This window comes from Falco cherrug, chromosome 14 (genome assembly GCF_023634085.1).
Source record: "Falco cherrug isolate bFalChe1 chromosome 14, bFalChe1.pri, whole genome shotgun sequence".
In the NCBI taxonomy this organism is placed as follows: domain Eukaryota; kingdom Metazoa; phylum Chordata; class Aves; order Falconiformes; family Falconidae; genus Falco; species Falco cherrug.
The window spans coordinates 21,102,490-21,123,713 of record NC_073710.1 but is presented as its reverse complement, the minus strand read 5'-3'; positions in this window follow the sequence as shown (position 1 = coordinate 21,123,713).

The window sequence follows — 21,224 nt, the reverse complement described above, 5'->3', positions numbered from 1 at the left end:
GTCTTACAAGATACACGACTATATTTTTTGGTTAGTTTCCACATATATTCAGCATTAATTTCCCTTGGAGCAATATTTACATGCACAAAATATCTCCAGAGACAGTGGAGGGTTTTTTTTGCTTGCAGGAACAGTGGAAATGCCCGGTGGATCAGATCGCCAGCTCGTTCGGTTCAGCATTTATCAGAGCAAGCAGGGAGCTGTTATTCCAAGATACATAAATGCAGCCTCAGACACAGCCCCAACTTTCCCCAAGGTCCTGAGCTCTCAGAACTGTAGTTCTAATTAGTCTGGGTGACTTCATTTCAGTAAATTGCTCATAATCGAAACATGCTGTTTCTGCGAACTGCAAACTATCGGTGAGCAGGTAGAATGGCCAACATTAGGAATTCAGTGGGATAGTTAAAATATATGCTCAAAATAAATAAAATTTGGTGAGGGTGCAGACACTCAGTGCCCGGGAAAGAGAAGGCTTGCCTGGAGGTGCGGAGGCTGGAGCAAAAAAGGTTCAGCCGTGAAGTTCAGAAGAAACCTGTGCCTCGGGAGGGGAGATCCCTTGATTCAAATCCTTGCTCCTGGCCCCAGAAAGCTCCGCGGTCTCCCCATGACAGAAGGAGCAGGGCTGGAGACAGACACCGGGAAAGATGCCGCCTGGTGCCGGAGCATCCCCTCCCCGCAGACGGGTTTCGCACGCTTCCCCAGCGCTTTTCCTTTAAACCATGGATTCGTTTCCTCAATATAACCTCGGTTTCAGGTCGGCACAAGGTAACTCTCTACCCTTTGCTTTTTTGGTTCAGCTGCTGATGTACAAATCCCAGCTGGCCACCGAGCCGCCGTTATAATTTGCTTTCACCTCCAGGTGGAGCGTTTCGGTTGCTGTTGCAGGGCTGAGCCCCGCTCTCCCTCCCACGACTGGACACCACGCAGGAAAAAGAAAAAAACAAAACCAAAAAAACCAACCAAGCAACCAAGCACAAATGCCAAGCGCCACGGCACACTTCGAGTCACCGTTTGCTAAGACAGACAGCCGGTGGCCGAGAGGTGCCTTGCTTTGGTGCGAGGGACCCCCCCTGCCTTGGTGGACGAGCAAGGAGACCCACCACCACCATCCCTCGATGGCAGCAGCAAGGATGTTCTGCAAAGGGCTGGATTTTGGGGGTGTGCCAAAGCAGGGGATGCGATAAGGGGATGCAGGTCTCCAGCACCTTCCCTGCCACAGCGTCGGCTCCCTCGGCAGCAGAAAGTTTCAGTTTTGCTGGAGAAAGTGTCTTGTTCCAGGGTGGATTTTCACGCTCTGAGAGGAAGAACTGGAAAGCAGGTTGCAAGCCAGGAAGGAAAAATTGCAAAACAGGAGTGGGGAGGAGGGGAGACCTGGATCAAAAACCACCCTCCTCACTTACAGGAAGGCAACTGGGAGAAAGCTTGGTGTGGAAATGAACTTCCCAAAATAAAGGGAATTTAATGCTAACCAAAACACCCAGACACAGATGAACTTAATCATACTGAAGTGAGTGAAGGTCATTAAATAAACAGCAAAAGTCAAAGTGTTGAGATTGGGGATATATTTAGCTATCAGCTCTTAGAAAAAATAAACATCGGGAATTGCACAGCAAAAAGTTATCTGAAGCACTGAGACAAAGAGGAGAAAACAAATACGAGTCTTTGCTGACACATAACGTACATAATGGCTCTTTCAGAAGGACGTAGGCAGGGGTTAGGGGCCGGGTAGGAAGGTAACGCTGCAATGGCAGGGGGATTTCCAAGGCACTTTATATGCATTTGCCTTCTCTGATTTCTTATTCTTCTGCATCGTAGTCCCAACACCACCATAAAAAGATTTTAATGCTGGCTGCGGTTGGTATAACTATCGACGGCCACGGGCTGCACCGCGGCTGCTGGCTGACCCTCGCGTTTTATCTCCCATTATTGCAATTAGTTTCCCCAACTGCGAAGCCCGGTGGCTCGGGCGCACGGGTGTCTTTGTCAACCATTTGCAACTCCGCGGTATAAAAAGGGATATAAATTTTTATACTGCTCCTCGGGTTTTCCTTTCTATCACCTTGGCAAGAGCCTGCATTTTTTAAACAGATGATCCAGGGTTCAGTTCTCGCTAGTGAATTTCACATTCGTTCTGCCATTGCGAGAAAATCCGTACAAAAAGCGCACTACAAAACTTTTCAGCCTCTGCATAAACGCGATGTCCCGGAGAGCAGGTGCCCAGGGACCTTCCCGCTGGGCTCGGCGGTGGCGGTGGTTTGCAGCGCTCACCTGGCAGCCCTCTGCCCACAAAGGTGTCTGTGAGACTTGTGGGACCCACAGAACTGGAACTGGCCCACAAGTCATCTGGAGCTTCTGACCTTGAATCACTCTTCAGTCTCCTGGATAGGGAGCTTCACGGGTTTTAACAGGACACGTGCTGAATAAAGCACTTGAGCCAATCTTTTCTGTTAAACCTGCACTGCAGAAACATCTTTGCAAAGGGGGTAAACAGAAGAGTAATTTTCTCAATATGAACAAGCAAGGGCCCTTTACATCTCCAAACACGGTGTTTAGGAGGGGGGACAGATGCTGAATTGCTATGGAACCCCTGTAGAAAAGAATATTCATGGAGCAATCACTTGGAAATACAAAGGAATAAATTATCCTTCCCAAACTGCAAGTCTATACCGAAGAGATACCTGGGCAGCAAACGCATGTGCTCAGCAAAAGTAAATAAATAAAAATCATAGCTAAAAATCACGGGTAAACCCACCCCAAGAGTCCATGGGGATGTGCGTCTGGCTCCTGTAGATGCTTTTACGAGTATTACCTCGAGCTCTTAATGCCAGCAAAACCTCTGCTGGGCCCTCTAGGTTTTCCTGAGTCATTAGACAGTCAAGGAAACAGCAGGCCACTGGATGCTTGTCAAACTCCAAAGAAGAAACCGATAAAGCCATTTATTCCATACAGGAATCAAACCCAGTGCATACGAACTTCTACTCCCAAAAACATTTCGATGATTAGCTTTGATTAATGGCGCTGCCAGAGGATCATTCATCAGTATTAACTAACAACATCTTTTTCCACATTATTTCCAACTCCCTAGAAGCTGCAAAGTGAAATATGTTTCTCTTTTATGACTTTTTTTTTACCTCGTTCCCATCTATACACTAGTTTTGTGCGGTTTTTTAGGGTTGCCCACAAAACCTGCTCGGACACAAGAGGGTCAGTGAAAACCTTTGCACAGCACACGCGGCTCCTCCACTCCCAGGCTGTGGGCATCTCTCTTCCATTTGTTATTGCAGGGTTGCTTAGGAGCACCCCTTACTAGAAGGCTGCTCAGTGTTGTTGAGCTTCTAGAGCAATTTACACACACACACACACACACACTTATTTTTCCTGCAGGATAGAACTGCCATAAAGTTTGGAATATGGAAACTGGGCCATTGCAGCTGGTTTTGCAAAGATACCCTGTAAGAAAACCACCCGGTCAGATTTTGAGCTGCAACTGTATCTCATCACCACTGAAGACAAAGGGAGGGCAGAAAGCGCGTCCCACACATGCGGGACCTTGAGCTCTGCACTCTCCTGGAGCATCCAGGAACGCAGGGGAACAAAGCAGAGCATCACACACACTCGATGGCCAAGATCCCCGTGCTGCCCGAGGTACTCCCCGCTTCCCGAATGTGGGATTCGAGTGCTGGCTTTCACAGGCTGAATGTTTGCGTTTGTACAGAGAAATTATTTTGGAAGGTGTGGTGTCACCTGGCTCACCCTGACAGTAGCACCATGCCATCAGAACGTACGACCCAGCAGACCAACAGGCTGGGAAGGGATGGTGCAACCCTTCTGGGTGCAGGAACCGGGGAGCAGCCAGCGGTGGCTGGGGTGGCTCACAGCAAACTGGGTGCCTTCCAGCAAACACAACCTCACAAGCAAAGCCCACACGTACGAGACCACGGCACTGAAAATGTTCTGCACTGTGTTAGGCGATTTATCAATTCAGGAAAAAACAAGAAGCTATTTCCTTACCGTCCTTGGCCGGCTCCACGCTCCAGCAGGCAGCAGTGCTGTCTAGGATGGCCTCGGCGTTAAGCCGTGCTCCCTCTCCTGCTCCAGTTCCAGCCCCTCATCTGCTGCCAGACACCTTCAGGATGAAAAAAAACCCAACCCAGCGTTAAGACTTTTGTTAGCAAACAGAAAGGTCTGTGTTACTGCTCCTCTGTTTTTTCACTAGTCACTTTATCAGGGAATATTAGCAATAAAAACAGCAACTAGGCAAAGCACCAAAGACGTTTTAGAAGACAAAGCTGAAAGGCAAGAGCAAACATCACTTGTGATAGCGGTGCTGATGTCTAACATCTGATACCCCCCCGCCAGATACAGGACCTTCTGTCAAGCTACACATCTTCCTCCAGCTGGGGCGATGCTGTGGATGGAGTTAGGGCCTCCTGTAGCCCCCAGAACTTTGGTTCTTTCCCCAAACGCCTTCCAGCCTTTCCAGTTACCAGCCCCTCAGGAGAAGTGGCTCCTCCAGGCTTGGGGGGATGAAGCGGTGGGGACCCAACCTGCTCCTTTCCAATACCATCCTCCCAGTGCTAAATCTGGCCATTTCCAGGAGACCAGAGGAAGCAAGAATAAACCTCAGGGGAAGGCAGGACTCTCCCCCTGCTCCTCTCCAAATGCAAGCGGTGGAGCAACCAGAGCCCAGCCTGACGCAGCTCCCGCAGCAGGGTGTCCCTTTTCCCCAGCCTCCCCCATGGCAGGACTGCCCAGGACGGGGGGCAGAGGGGCTGAGCCGCCCCCCGGCTCCCGCAGCAGCCTGCCGTGGGTCAGCTCCCCAACCCGCCGCAGAGAGCAACCAGCATCCTTCTGACAGCTCGGGGGATGTTTCCAGACCGCGGGACTGGCTTTCTGTCACTGCGGATAGGAAAAAATCTCCAGTCATCCAAAAATGGACTCCAGCGGGCCCTCCAGGTAATTCTTAAACCTTGAGACAGGCCTGGAGAGCGATCGTTCCCCTCTTAATCCCCTAAAAACATCCATGGGAATGGCAAGCTGGCTTTCCCCATGCCTGCCCCTTGCCCCGGAGCCCCATCTCTCCCTGTTCGGAGCCGGACAGACAAAGGCTGCCTCCAACCTCGGCTTTCCCAAGAGTTTAGTTTCAGGTCAATGAGCCTATGAAGAATAATTGCATCCAAGGAATGGCACATGCCATCGCCGTGATGTGATGGGGCTAGAGGGGCTTTCCCCAGCTGATGCTGGCTCCTGGGCCATGTTAATTCTGAACCACCTGGATGCTGCTCCATCCTGGAAATGCCAGCACCTCATCCAGGGAGTGGAAGCCCTCAGAGATGTGCCCAGCTGGTGACCCTTCACTCTTTTTTTCCACTAATATGCATTTATATTGATGTGTTAACATAATTATATATTTATAGTGTTTATAACCACACTCTACGTGTTTATTTGTTTTGCATTAAGCTGGTATTAATGCAGGTGTCTCAGCTATGTAGTAGGTAGATAGAGGTTGCAATGGTAAGAAAAATAAACCTAGTGACCTACACCGTCCGCATGCACACACAGCTGCTCCAGGCAGGCTCGTATATGCTTCGGGAGCAATTTTCAGCAAACATACATCCCAGAATCAAGTTGCTGGACAAAACCATCTCCTGCCAGGCCACTGGGTAGTATTCTCCACTGAGGTATGCAGGCATGTACGCCCTCCCACGACACACACTGTCCCTTACTGACAAAACCTGCCAAGACCAAACCAAAAAGGCTGCGGTGCACGTGAAGCAGAGGGACTGCGGCAGACGGGCAAAACTGGGAACGGCTCTTTGTATATGTGCTTTTTTTTTTTGGCTAGAAAATGAGGCCGCCTGTATCCAAATGGCCTCGTTTCACTTCAAGTGTTTCCCATTTTTAAAGCCTGTCTGCAGTTGTGTATATAGTGCTCTATAAATATTTCCCTGAGACCGCAGTGTGAGCCCTTTCCTTCCAGTTCATCCTTCGACACTTCCCTTTCGCTCTTCAGCGATGCTTGAGCAGGAGCTGCCAGGGGCTGTCCCCAAGCTGCCAGACCCCTGCGCCGTGCAGACCGGAGAGGTAGGAGTGATGGTAACAGCTAACGAGATCACGTAATTATAATTTCCAGAGTTAGGATCATCGTGACGCACGTGGTTTTCCGCGGAGAGGCTAGGAACCAAACCGTGAAAGATTTTTTTTTCGCCTTTCTAATCATCAGCTCACTTGAGTAACAGGAAGAAGGCGGCACGATACCCTACCACCTGCCACCAAACATGGACATGGTGGCGTTTCTAGGGACCGCTGTGTTGGAAGTGAGGATCACAGGATACAAGGAAAGAGAAACCGGGCATCAGCCCTCCTTGAGCATCACCTTAACTCTGCAGATGACTGGCTGGAACAAGTGTAAGTGCCACTTGAAATGTCCCTTCTGCCACTGCACCCGTTAATGGCCACGGAGGAGGAGCAAGGGTTAGCCGATCGAGGTTTCTGCTCCAAAAGCCTTTTTGGTGACCACCACCAAAGACCCACCGGCTATGCTGGGGGTCCCCAACTTTAACGTGGTGCTTTCTGTGCAGAATATTTCCAGCCCTTTTTCTTCCATTCCTTACAGACTTTGCTCTTCATTCACATTAATATCACGCGTGCTCCTCCCGGCCCCTTGCTAGGACTAGATCAGTCCTTTGGGAGGTCCAAGCCAGCACTAAGGATCCTGCCCAGTTTGTTTGCACCCAATCCCAAGAAAAAAAACAGTAGGTCCTACATGAATGAAGAAAAGGAAAGGAGGAGAGAAAGCATGACTCCAGCAGTTCTCATGGCATTCGGCAGGGCTGGAAACAGTGATGGCAATAATTGCCTGTAGCCTCCTGAAAACCGCTTGTCACAGATTTTCCGAATGCTGAAAAATACAGAGATATATATATTTGTAAGTAACCACCAGGCTCAATCAGCTCATCTTGACCAAATACTCCACAGTGACATTATTCCACAATGGCATAATCCTTAAGAGAAAAACCACAGCATTCTTGGACCCCAAACAGAAACTCGACACATGTAATACCTAATGCTAGAGTGTACTTTATACCCTGTTTTCCTATGAGTCATTTTCCATCCCACTGTCTGTTGAAAAATGCTTTTTTTGTTTATTTATTAAAGATTCTCTCAATGGCTTTATTGATGACAGAAGAAGGGAGCGAACGAGGCAGAGATTCGGCATCCCAGAGACCTGCCACCGAACTGGCCTAACTAAAGCCATCTGCTCGGGACAGGAGCCGCAGCCACCAGGCTGCTGCCAAAATCAGATTTTAAAGGGACAGTGCTAGAGCCGGCAGGATGCAGATCGGGCTCTGTGTTACCAAAAAAAAAAAAAAGACATGCTTTTTAATTTACTGGGAGGGACATGGGATGGGAGGATGAAGTTGTTTTGTTTTGTTTGGACTGTCAAAGCCCAGTTTTCTTGGCACAAATGGAAACACCCTCAGGCCTGTCTGGGAAAAACCCGTGCTGGGCAGCTTTTCAGACGGCACAAGAAAATGAGCAAACGAAACCATGTACCAACCCCAAAAAAGCAAAATTGGCTGGTCTAGCTCAACAGTCAGAAGCAAAGGCTTGATTCAGCCCTTGCCTGTGTTGGCATCTGCACAGTGGGACCCATTCAAAGCCAGCAAGACGCAGCTCAGCATCAGCCCCGTGGGTGCACGGCAAGAGAAAGATAAACCACCCATTTATTTAATAAATACATTTAATTGTACTATTTGATCAAATGCCACGATCTCAACAGCTCGAGCCTGAGCTGTGGGGGTTTATTTTCCAATTTAATCTTGACAAGACCCATTTAAATGTTAAAAGTGAGTAGCAGCATCTTGTGGGGACATTACAGGGAGCTGAAGGGCACTGGATGGAGTTGGGGCTGCCATGAGCTCGTACAAAGCTGGGTGAATGCAGTGGGGGTATCGCAGCACTGACAGCAACAGCTCCCAGCTTCAGTAGATGTTTAACCAACTAAACTTCTTCATTTTGAGTTAGGGCACTCACCTCTGCTGCCCCAGTCTGTTTTGGTAGCAAGCTACCAGGTCACTTGATAAACGGAAAGCTGACCGTTCCTTTCCCTCCAAAAAAGAGCTCCAGGTCTTTGCTTACAGGTTTTGCTGGATGTTAGGACTTTCCAAATGGAAAGAAGACTGACCTACAGACAGAGATCTCAGCTCTGCTCCACCACCGGTTAGCTGAATCCTGCTGATGGCCATGGAGAAGGACTCATCCTAGCTTGCTCCACCACGCTTGAGCTACATAGGACTGACAGTCACCACCCCACCAGCCGAACAGCCCAAATACCGGCGATGACCAAACAACATGACCCATCCGCACCAGTGACCGACGGAACAAGAAACAACACATTCATGGTCTGGGGGAGACGGGGTTAACCGATGGTCATGATCCACGCAGTAGGTGCCATGAATCACAGGGCCCGCAGCAGACATGCTCGCCTCCCGATGACGGCCGTGCCGCTGCCGTGAAGGAGCACATTGTGTGCAGCTCTCGGCACACGGAGGGACTTGCTGTTCACACTAGAACTAACAATCACAGATCTGAAACGGTAACATTAGGAATACCTTTGCTTCAAAGAGAGGTTCTGTCTTCCCCAGCTTCAGCTAAATACAAAGAATAAAGTCAAATATATGTATTTATATACACATATCATAAATACACGACACAAGCAAGACAGCCAAGTCAGCTCTCCCGAACTACCTGCGGTGCTGACAGGAGATCCCTAGTGCAAATGTTACATATTTGCCTTATATTCATTCTTAAACAAAACGAGCAAAGGTCAAAACTAAGTTCCTGCAGAAGGACACATTTGCTGTCCAGATGGCAATGAAATATGAAGGCCTCTTCTGTGAGCAGAATGGACAAATAGATGCTCTGCAGCCCTAACGTCATGCTGACCTTCATGCTGTACAGTGCACACACGCTTTTTCCCTTGGGCTTATGCATCTGAGATGGGGTTTGGGAGCAGCAAAGCAGAGTGCAGGGAGGGCACCTTACTCGTACGGTACCTGGTCTTGTATCGCACCAAGCCCACCGAAGCTCATCCTAGAGCTGATGCACCTTCGCAAAGCCCTTGGTGCAAAGTTCAACCTCGGGACGAAAGCCCTGCCTGCAGCACATAGGGTTTCGTTTCCAACGTCTGGCACAACCCTGAAGTGGCTCAAGCGTAGTCTCTAAAAGCAGGAGAAAGTCTGCTGGGGAAAGAAAACAGACCCAAGGCTGGGGTCAGCATCAGTTTAACAATATTTTTCAGGACAGCTGGGTTAACTTGCTGGTCTCTAAAAAGCACATACAAAAAAAATTTCATCCATTTGCCTCTCTTGGGAAGAAGCACTGAGGCTCAGTGGAGCACGTCACCTTCAGCAGCAACAGCTTCCCACCCTTCAGCAAGATGCTTTCACTGGGGATCTCTGTTAGGCTGGTGTTGCACAGAGACTAGAGAGCTCATGAAAAGCTTCCAGAGGAGGATCAGGGACCTAGGGAATGGTGCTGCAGTGACTTTTACTGTTTAGCACTGACACCACAGCCATGCCTAAGCCATACCTGGCCATGCAGGAGAAGACATGGAGAGGCACAGCCCTCCGAGCCTCCATCCTGCCATCAGCCAGTGGTTTGATGACTGCGCTCCAGGTCCCATGAGGGGGAAGACGCACATCCCAGCTCCACCCAGACCGCAGAGCAGAACTCCCCCACGGAAAGCACTGTGCAAAATCTCAAAGGGAAAAAACCCCAACCAACAGGGCCATGGCCCCAAGTCAAAGCGCCTGGGTCCTATGGTCCTGGAAGCAATACTGCATACTGAAAGCTGCAATGATTCCCAGTTGTTTCTGTTTTGTTTTCTTGGCCTAATTTCTTTCAGGCTGTCAATAGCTGCATGTCCTCTGCAGAGCCAAGCATAAATCTAGTCAAATCCTGACTTATCCTAGAGGAAAGAAACGTCCTTATTGCTATTCTAGCCAGGAATGCATGCGTTTTTATTGGCCTGAGGAGCGCAATCAGTACCCTCGGAGCAAAGGTACTGCCCACCTGCCACCTCCTCTTTCTCTGTCCCACAGAGATATCAAGCTTCTTACAACCTGGTTTTTCCTAGGCTGAACTCCCAGGTAGGAATGAAGGTCTCCGAGGGCAGGAGAGCCGGCACTCTTCAGCTGCAGCTTTTGTATCTCGCTCCAAACGCTGAACCTAATGCAATCTGAAAACTATTACCCAATCGCAGAGGAAAGCTAATTCTCCAGGACAGTCTGAAACATGCAAATAGAGCCACGATCTTTGCCATTTGCAACACAATGGAAAATTACTAATAAAAGTTCCTATTGTGTCGGGGATGTAATACTAACCTCATGGTATTTCTCTCTCCCTCCCTTCCCCTTTTGCAGCCAGGCAGCTAAAAATGGCTTAAAACTTCCCAGCCCAAATGCTCGGGGTCAGACAGTGATGCTGAAGCACCACAATGAAAGGTCTGAGACCATCTACCACACAGCCTGTCGCTCCCTCCTGGGCTCAGGGGATGCAGCGCTCCTACTCCACGCTCCAAGCCCAGGGGCTGGCTGGAGGGGGACCCCCCCCGAAGCATGGGAGGCTGTAGGACTCCCCTCTAGCCCCCAGTTAATGCCAGCCCATGCTCTCAGCACCCAGCTGTGGGACTGGAGACACAAAATCCAACCGGCCTCCCTGATGTCTCCAAAATGCCACGGCAGCACCATCCTTCCCACCTCATCACTGAGCCTCTGCTCACGCTGCTTCTGACCCATGCAATGGGATAAGAGATCTTTCCCCAGCCTCACGGCTGAGAAGGCACCTTGCTTTGGACACAGTTCTCCCTCCTCCTTCCCCTAAAGGGAAAACGCATGCACACACATACACTGCACTGATGTCTGCCTACACCCTTGTCCCAGCCCCAGGAAAGGAAGCCCAGACACAGGAATTAAAAACTAGGCCAGTATTTTCAAGGCTGGATGCCTAGAGCGGGGCTTCTTGATCCATCTTTCAACGCAGAGACAAACGACCCGATTGCTTTACGAGACATGTGAGCACCGGCAGCCTCCTTCTTAAACAGGGTCAGTACTTGCAGGGATGCCAAAGGAGGGATTGAAAACCCTGCTTTGAGGGCTGTGAGTCTTCCCCAGGGTCTTTCCAACTCACTTCCTTCCTCCCTGGGCTTTTAGGCTCAAGCAACGAAGTGGCAGCAGCAGGACGGGGGTCGAGCAGGCGAGAGGAGGCAAGTGCAGCTCACACCTCTGCCCTGCTTCCTTGGACAGGCACTTGTTTTTCCCACTCTGTGCTTTTTCCCCACAGCATCCTTTCTCCTGCCAACCCCTCGTGCCCCTGAGCATCAGCATCTCTCTTTTGCCCCAGCCTCTCCTCCAGCCCTTCCTCAGCAGAAAAGCGTAGGATTAAACTGTGGCGCACGTGAGATGCAAAACCCAGCGCTGAACCTCAGATCTTGACAGGCTGCAGGAAAAACACCCATTACGGGGCAATCGGGGGCAATTAAGAGATTTCAGCTGAAACCAGTGGCTTCAGCGTTTCACTGAGGCAGCCAAATGGCTTTTTATCTGTGTATTTGTTAATAATCTCATTATTTACAGGACCCATGTGCTCTCTATTACCTTCCATATTCCAATATTGAAAGGACATCTGAGGCTGGTTAGCCTGTTTGTAACGGGTCCATCTTCAGCTTTTTGGTATTTCCTGGCTGGCATGTGACCAAATCAACACACTCCTCTTTCCACTTAAAAATAGAGCCCCTCCGAGGAACTGTACTAAGCAATTACCTTGTTCAGCAATTCCCAAAGCACAAGCTGCCTTGGGACTTTATAGGTTTTAGGAAAAAAAACCCCAAACAACAACAACAACAAAAACCCCAAACCCAAACAACCCCAAAACTCAAAACAAAATGTAAAATCTCTTTGATTCCTGTAGTTGTCCACTGGTGAGTGCAGGCAAGAAAAATAGTTTGGATATTGGGAACATTTCCAATAAGGAGGTATTTCAAGGTTTTGCTTGGGGGGGTGGCGGTGCTGATTTTTAGGAGGATCAGAGATCATTAGCTGCAGATGTCAGCTGTATGTCTGCAAGCTGAGGACACGCTGCCAGCACCTGAACCTCTTCCACTCAGTTTTCCCCTTTAACTTGCAGCTGACAGAGGCTCAGATGGAAGAAGCCACATGAAGCAGCGGCATCCCTTCCTGGATGCTGAAGGCATCTGCTCCAGCTGATTTAAGAAGCAGCAATCAGGAAACTGAGTGGTGTTCGCATCTCTCTCTCCTGCGCCCTGTGAGAATTATCACTCCACAAGGTCCAGTTTTGCTCTCCCTGCTGGCATTCCTACATTTCATGGTACTTGGGTTCAGCAAATCTTTCCTTATAGCATGCTTCTTCTGCCCTGGGAATCTCAGCCTGGGTTCAACAAGCCTGGTACTTTTCAAGGAGATGAAGCCTGGGGAGGGTTTCCAGCCTGTGGGCTTCAGACAGAGCAAGTGACTCACTGAGAGCTTCAGCTCTCGGTGACCCATCCTCAGCCCCCCGAACAGGCACCTTCAGCTTGGCTTCCTCACGCCCACCTCTACCCAGCACAAAACCCAGGCAGAAACGTGCTCCCTTCCCGACTCCACCACCCCCTGAAGCTGGTCCCGCGGTGCAGCCCACTCTACCACCAACCAACCAAGTGGAAATCCTTTGAAAGCAATACAGATGGCTCAGGAGACTTATTTCTGCAAGCCACAGTATGGGACCAACATGCTGATTTCTCTTCTAAACACACACCCACACGCACCCGTGTGAATGAGCGATACATTTCTGGACAGTTTGCGTACCACAATTATCACCAAAACTAGTAGCATGTAATGAGTCAGATTAAATTCTTCTCCAGGGCAGCTGAAGACGGCCACAGCTGGGATCCAGAGGGTGACATGCTGGGTCTAAACCTCCCCGTTCAGAAGAAGAGAGCCTGCCCTGTCCCCTTGAGAGATGAAACCGTGCTTGCTGCTTCCCACAGGGAGAGGCACGCCACTGGGATGCAGGGCCTGCCAGGAAAGCTTAGTTGCCATTATCATGCTTGGGTCAGAGGAAATTCAAGGGACAATTCCCCGACAGCTGTGACTGGCACCTGCAGAGATGCTACTGCGGATCGCACCCTTTCTCCGCCCCACCACGGGCTCCCAAGAGCAGCTAGAAGCCATGCAGACCCTGACAAGCCTGCCTCTGTCCTTCCCAGATGCCACCTTCAACACCGTCACCTTCTACATCACGGAGGCTATGACCAACTCAGCATGTGCCCATCAGCTGGGAGTGGTGGGGACCATCACAAGCTCCAGCTCATGACCACCTTCACTGCTGCCAATCCAGCTGGCACAGCTAGATAGGCAGATCTGCTGGCATTTCTAACTTCTCTGAGGTTCATGGGTGGCCCAGAGTATGACAAAATATCGAGTTGTTAGCAAAGCAAAGAGATTTGGGCTGGAATTCCTCGGTAAAACTGCCAGATGTGTCACTTTTACTCAGAGCTGAATTGGCAGATCATCGCCGCTGGGGAAAAAGCTGGAGGGGAAGGAAAGGAAATCAAACAATTTCCCAAGTCACCTGTTTTCTTCATGCCAGCGCTGCCAGCTTCATCCTGAAAAGTACAGCCTGCGGATTTAACTTGTGCTAAACCAGATTTCTCCTCCACTCTTCCATTCATTCTCCCACTCCCTCTGCATCCCTTGACTTGAGCCATTCCTAGGCATTTCACGCCTAATTATTTACTATCCCTAATGAATGCTCATCGTGCATTCACTCCTTTCCTCATCTGTAGCTGGTTTTAATCGGGCAGCTCCGTCCTCAGTGGCCAGGAGTTGTGCAATCGTTCGCACACATCTGCCACCAGCCCTGCTCCACCTCAGCTGCTATTAAATTTTAATCCCTAACGAGTCTTGAGGACTTTCTCTGGTCTGCCTGTTCAGGGAGAAGTGTCAGTCACTGCAGAGGGAGAGAGGGACCTCTCCAAGATAATGTTCCAGGCTGATGCTTAATCAACACGATGGCCTCATTAACAGCACAACCCAGATAACGCAATCCTTGCGGCGCTGGCATTCCGCCTTGCTGAGCAGGCACATAATAAATCAAGAGGAGATTTGGTGGGAAAGAAAAGCCCTGCTCTGTTCCCATGTGCTCTGGTGGTACAGCTTTCTGCCCCAAAGGCCTCTAAAACTTCTGCTGGGATGGAGTAATCGGAGATAACCAACCCCTCCTGCAGACATCCCCTGGCTCCCCCCGCGCTGGTCCGCAGCTGCACCCCTCGGGCTCCTGCCAGCAGCAAAGGCAGCGGGGTGACCCTGCAAGGGGCAGCTGGAAATCGGAGGCAGCCACCGGCAGAGATGCTACAAACAAATCAGCCCTTGAAACCCCCCCAGTGTCAGTCGGCTGCTTGGGAAAGCTGTGCTCTGCTTTCCCTTTCTGCTGCTTGGAGCCTCAAACCCCATGCAGGGCAAAGGAGATTTTGGCCCATTTTTTTTTTTTTTTTCTCCTCCTTGGGACGCTTTTTGCCTGCCTGTGATCATAATCTGAGCTCCTGCCTGGCAGGAGGCAGACAAACAAACGGGGCTGCTCTGCTCCCAACCCAGCCTGAAACCACAGTGTCCTCGCCCCAGAGAAGCGGCTCCTTGTGAAGCCGGCTCGGCGTGAGCCACGCTCCCGGGAGCGCGTCCACTCACTTGAAAGCTGACATGGAAACCCTTTGAAAACAGCGGGAACAAAAAGAGCACAGATCGCTCCTCGGTCCTGCAGAATGGAGCTCTGCCTGGCAGCCACCCATCCCACAGAGAAAAAAAAAATTATATATTCCACAGTGTCTATTCTCCATTCATCCTTTCTAGGCACCCTGTGCTGTGCGCTCGCCTTGCAAAGGAGCAAGAAGATGAATCCAGGCACATTACGGACAATGTCCCTCATCCCTTAAATGCTCGCAGCCTCCTGATGCTGCTGGCATCCACTGAGGGCTGGGAGACGGAGAACTAATCTGAGGCAGAGAACTGTCTTCTCCTCATAGCCCCAGGTCTCCTGGAAATCTCACAGGGAGGGTTACAGGCTGCGAGTAACCCAGCAGAGGTTGCACGCTGGAGAAGTTCAAGGGAGAGGGATGGAGGGAAAGGCCAAGAAGCAATCCAACAGCACAGCAAGTTTTCATTAAGACTGACTTCAGATTTGGCTTTCATGCACTGCTCAGATCCAGGCTGCTTCGCATAAAAGGACAGTTTTTACCCCAGCGAGCATCATGGTTTAGATTTACATCAAGGTTTTTGGTTTGAGGCTGTTTTGCCTGCTGTGGGAATTCATGGGCAACTAATTTTTCCTTGGGAGCTCTCAAGATGATGGAGGCCTGTTCCAAAAAAGCCTGCCGCATACTTGCTGGGTTCTCACCTTGCACTTGGCAGCCGGAGGAATTCGACGACATCTACCTGACATCAGGAAAAAAAAATCCATGTGGTTTGGATTCAGAAGAACAGTTGAGAATTTTGAAAGCGGAGGACACAAAGAGCCCCACAGACAGAAACCACCAACATCCAAACAACCTCATGTCAAACACCTCGGTGCTGCTCTCCCGTCCCCAGCACAGGGCTCGGCGCAGCCTCTCGCGGTGCAAAGGCAGGCAGGGCTCAGCAGAGCAGCCAGCGCGGTTCCCCACCAGACCCAGTCGTTCACAGCTCTCTAATGGGAGACAGGCCTGAGCAAAGCCCCACATCAGAGAGCCTCTAAATCTGTTGGAGGCAGGAAACTTCAAAATCCAAATCCAACCCCCAGTTTTTGGAGAGACCTTGAACTTTTTAACAGGCTTATGTACAAATGCACTGATGGATTTTGGAGGTGTTTGAAATCTGAACCAAATGCTACTTCAGGGCTTGGACCCCTCTCTCCAGTTCATTTTTCAGCTTCCCTTTTACTTGAGAAGCACCAGCCTCCCTCCTGACTTCAGTGTACTTATTTTTCCATTTACCCCAGAAGAACAGAATTCCTTCCCCAAGGGTTACCCTTGCAGGGTACCGGCACCTTGTAGAGAGCATCTTGCCAATGCACAATGAAAATCTTCACGGCAGCTCCAGTGCAAATGCTAAATGTGGTTTGCAGCCCCTGCCTGAAAACAGACTTAGGCAGATCTTCTGGGAACGGGTCCCGACTGTCAGTGAGCTTCACCTCCATTTCCTCCGGGACTCTGGGACCTTCGTCATTCCAAAGCCCTTTTAAAATGTCATCGCTTCAAGAGAGGCAAGTCAGTGCTTGCGCCAGGGCTGGCCTGCTGGGTGACGGAGTGATCAGACTCAAGCTTTGAACTTTGAACAGTCTGGAAAGCCGGGAGAAGCCAGAGCAGGAGCTTACATCACCCTATCTCGGAGGCAAGCAAGCACGGATTCTCCCCAAGCCTGTGCTCCGTAGCCACTGTCGGACAGTTACGGGAAGCCAGGATGATGAACGCATGAGTCACTGCAGCTAGATGCTCTCCTGGGAGGAAGGAGCAAGAGTTTCCTCACAAGAAGTAGCTTTTTTCCACTGTAAATCTCAGCACGGTGATGAGTCTGAAAGGTCACTGGGGCTTGGCACTGGTTTGGCAACTGAGAGCCAGATGGCTTTGATGGGAAAGAGGATAACACTGCCTCCTCCTGAGTGGCTCTCTGCTAACAGGCTTCACCTACAGCTTGTCTGGTTCACTATGGACCAGCTTCCTTCAGCTCCTGCCTGCTCTACGGTAAGCAGTAGCCAAGCACAGGCTTTTGCAGGGCTGGAAATCCTGGTCCTACCTAAGGGAAGGGGAATTTTGTCTTTGGCTTCAACAAGGGGAGGATTTTCAACTAAGATCCCTATTTGTATTTTGAGAAGGGATCTCTAGCGGACAGCAAACTAAATCTGCACGTGTTCTGAGGGGCCTCAGTGGACACTGAGCTCCTCAATTTGCAGCGAAGGTCCCGAACACATAGACCATCAGCGCTTCACCCCCATTCAGACCTCAGCATTGCCATTCAGATCAGCGGGGCTCCTGACAGCAGCGGTTCCACACATATCTGTTATTCACTGAAGTCCCTTTTCTTGGATTTGGGAGAGGAGTGTCAAAATTAAAGGGCACATAGGAAACCCTTCACCTGGAAATGTGGAGATTTGCAGTGCTCCATGCTGGAGCTGACACCGCTCTGGCAGCAGCGGTACCCCAGCAGAAAGCACTCAAACACTGGAGGCTTGATCTTCAGGAGTGCTCTGGAGGGTGGGAGATCAAACCCCATGAAAGCAGCTGTGCACAGCTGTAGTCCATCCAGGACTGACCTCTTCAGAAAGGCTAGTGGTACCACGGGCAGAGGGAAAGCCAGTTAAAAGCAAAGAGGTTGTTGGAGGAAGGGTAAGAAGAAAAGCAAAAGCGGCATGATGAAGATGAGAAAAAGCCCCCCGTGCAATTGTCCCTCAGCGCTTCTAAAACACTAATTAAGAGACATAGGAACAACGTGATGATACCCAATGTAATAACGGCTTTCCAAGGTCCATCTAGCTCAGTATTTTTTCACTAGAAGTGGCCAAAAGCAGATGCTTAGGGAAGGATTTAAGAACATAATAAACATGCTGTGATTCCCCCTGTCCCCGACAATTCTCCCAGCCTCAAAAGAAAAAAAAAAAAAAAAAAAAAAAGGCAGCTCAGGGATTTCCTGAGCTGAAGGAGGTGTTGTCTTTGTATTTAACAGGACTCGTGGGATTTCCCTTCTACAAACATCTCCATTGTCCCTTGGTTAATAACAAAAGAAGACAAAACTTGCAAAAGTAGAAAGAATTGCAAACCACGTTGATGATTAGGTGTCAGCCTAAAACACAGGAAAAGAAATGCAAAATAATTCACCTGCACCTAAAAGCCAGGTCAGTGAAAGCTCCGTTTCTTCCTTTGACAACAAAATCTTGGTTCATTAACAAAAGTTTTGCAGTAAAATCTTTCCCCTGACTTAATGGGACTGCTCTAATGTCCTTGGAAGGATTATTTCAACACTACAGGCTGAATCAGCTGGTTCATTAAGCAGCAAAGGTTGAGAAAACCCACAAGGGATTTCTTCATTGAACATTATTATTACCTCTACAAAATGTCTCCCTTGATTTTTCAGCCAGCTGCAAGCGAGTTTTTGCTTTTAAAGCAAATGAATCAGGGAACCATCAGCACCCAAACACATCTGTGTGGAAGTGTTAACTGGCCTTTTGGGGTGAACCTTAGAGCTGGAGAATGGTATTTAAAGGCATTCAGCTAGGAGGGATGGCGGGGGAGATAAGTCCTTCCTCACCACACATCTGGAAGGGGCTGCAGCTGTTCATTCTACCCCTGCACAAAACCACTTTTATAAGGAATTTGCCATTTGCTCTGTGTTGTTTCCAGTGACACACAACCTGGGCAAACACAATCTCACACACAAAGCAATGACCCTTTTGTACATCCCTCCCTGGATGGCATCCAAGGAATGCTGCTAGAGCTTTCTGCTCCGCTGGAGAAATCGGTGAGTGTATTCAGCAGGACAAGTCTGGGCAGAAGACTTGGCCCAGAGGACCTGCCTTAGCCTAATTTCTGAATCAGGAATTTCTGCCTGGCTTAAGCAAAGTTAATTTTCTTTGCCACTCTCGGGAACCATCACAAAAAATTCATCACTCAAGGGAATTTTTTTTTCCTTACTATGTCTTCCTTTCACTGGCTTGACACCGCTTTGTGTTATCCTGCTCACACATCTTGGCCACATACTGACATACCAGAAATCTAAACTCCAGACTAGTTGCAACATCTTCATTGCATATCACAAATACAAGACTCTATTCCATGGTGGGAAACAGACACTATTATGGGATGCACCTCCAACTCACTCCAATACCCACTGATTTTTTAAATTTTTGTGGAGATCTTACCAAAATTGGGCATGAAAGGATTGAGAAAAAAGATATACAGCCTAGCAGCTCCTGGCTGGCGGTCCATGTACCACCGGGATCATGGAAAACAGCTGAAAGAGAAATTATTATAGAATGACAGAATGGTTTGGGTTGGAAGGGACCTTAAAGCCCCCCCAGTTCCACCCCCCCGCCAGGGGCAGGGACACCTGCCATAGCCCAGGCTGCCCCCAGCCCCGTCCAGCCTGGCCTGGGACACTGCCAGGGATGGGGCACCCACAGCTGCTCCGGGCAGCCTGGGCCAGCGCCTCGCTGCCCTCACGGGGAAGAATTTCTTCCTCATCTCTAATCTAAAACCACCCTCTTTTCATTTAAAAACACACACAGTCACTGTTCCGCTCCTGCAAACAGATCAAATACAGCACAAGGGAAAGAAAACTAAATCAAATACCAAATGAACTTTCAAAATTTAGTTTTGTTTTTGGTGATTCTGAAAAGCAACCACTCTCATGGGCACTGCCTTCTGGCAATTGCTAGTAGGCAAATAAAAAAATCTCAGAACTTTTAATTTTTTTAATGGTCTAACAGTCCTTCAAATAAAAAGTTTGAGAAAGACAGATCTGGGTCCCCCGCCTCAAGGTAGGGTGAACTGTACATCATGGCATGTCTGAGAGATGTCTGAATTACTCCTGAAGTCTGAATACTGGCAACACGGGAGATGTGATTGGGTCCAGAGCTGGTGCTGCTGACCTCCCGCCACCGTGAGCAAGCCTGAAGTCCCTTGTAACACCAGCAGGGCAGAAAAACCCCCACCAGTTTCAGCTCTGCTTTAGCAATATGGAAAAGGATAATTATCTTGGGATATGTTTCCCAGTTTACTTCTATGCAGATCCATATTCATGAGGCACCTCCAGATACCAACCACAACAATAGCACTGAGCACACAAAAAAATATTTTCCTGGAAAACAGCAGAAAGAACAGAAGTGACCAGAGAAGAGTGTCTGCCCTGACTCTGGTTTCCACAGATCCTTTAACAATCCAGGGCTGCAGCACCAAGACCTTCGAGGACAACACGGTGTCCACGGAAGAGCGCGTAACCAAAGAGTGATGGGAAGAGGATTTTGGGAAAAGGAGTCGAGCGGCACCGGGTCAACACAGTGGCAGGGCCAATGAAGAGAAGAAGGAAAGAAGCCCTCCATCACACAAAACTGCCAAATTCCTCTTTTCCATGGCGAATACAAATACATCCCGCTATCTCCATGCCTTGGCTTTGTAGCCCACAAGCCCAGGACTTCCACATGGGCTCGACCAGCTAACGATGTGTAAATCATTAGCAGCGCACCCAATTTGTGTTGGGGCTTCCTGCACCCTTGGGCTGCTGGCTTGTTTATGCAGCAGGTATCCCAGGGAGAAGGCCCTGCTCGTCCTTAATGAGGCATTTCAGCACCTACTCAGGATCGTTATTGGTCTCTAATGAGGGAAAAGGTGTTTGTGGTATTTGACCACTTCCCTAATTAGTTTATAGCACAAATGCTCCCTGCTGAGTCGGAGATTTATGAGCTTGAGTTTGTCCTGGAGAACAGTGCTGGGAAGGGAGCCGATGGCTGCAAACGCTCCTAGTTTCTCAAAGCACAGCTCCCACCTACCTGCTTACCCCGCTGCTGAGACATCCCGAACCAGCCGGGCAGCGTTTGGGGAGCAGGACCACCCCACAGGGCACAGCTCGCTGCCCCCACAGATCACGCATGCGGGTCTTCCCCCCCTTGCATCTCTGGGGACATGGACCATAAAGCGGTTTGGGTTGGAAGGGACCTGAAAGCCCACCCAGTTCCATCCTTCTGGACACCTGTCATAGCCCAGGTTGCTTCCAGCCCCGTCCAGCCTGGCCTGGGACACTGCCAGGTTTGCCTTGCAGGTGCTGGAGTTCAACCATCCTGAAGAGCCTCAGGCAAGGTGGTTCTCCCCGTAACACATCCAATGCACAGCAAAACAGGGCCAACTGTTAACATGACACCTCTTCTGACTCAGCCCCTGGCTTGCAGACCCCTTGGCGGCTGCAGCCCACCCTACCAAATGGCTGCTCTGTGGGCAGGAACCCCCGGCCACCACTGGGCTCCCCTTGCTGGCACTGAGTAGCAGGCAAGGGTGAAATCCTGCCCCTGTGTCCGGAGGAGCACGTTCCTGCTGCTAGGTATGGGCGTTGGCGGGCCAACACCGTGAGTTGTACCACTGCAGATGGAGATGGAGACAACCCCTCAGGTCTTCATCCCCCTTCCCAAAGCCACATTTGGGGGATCTACAA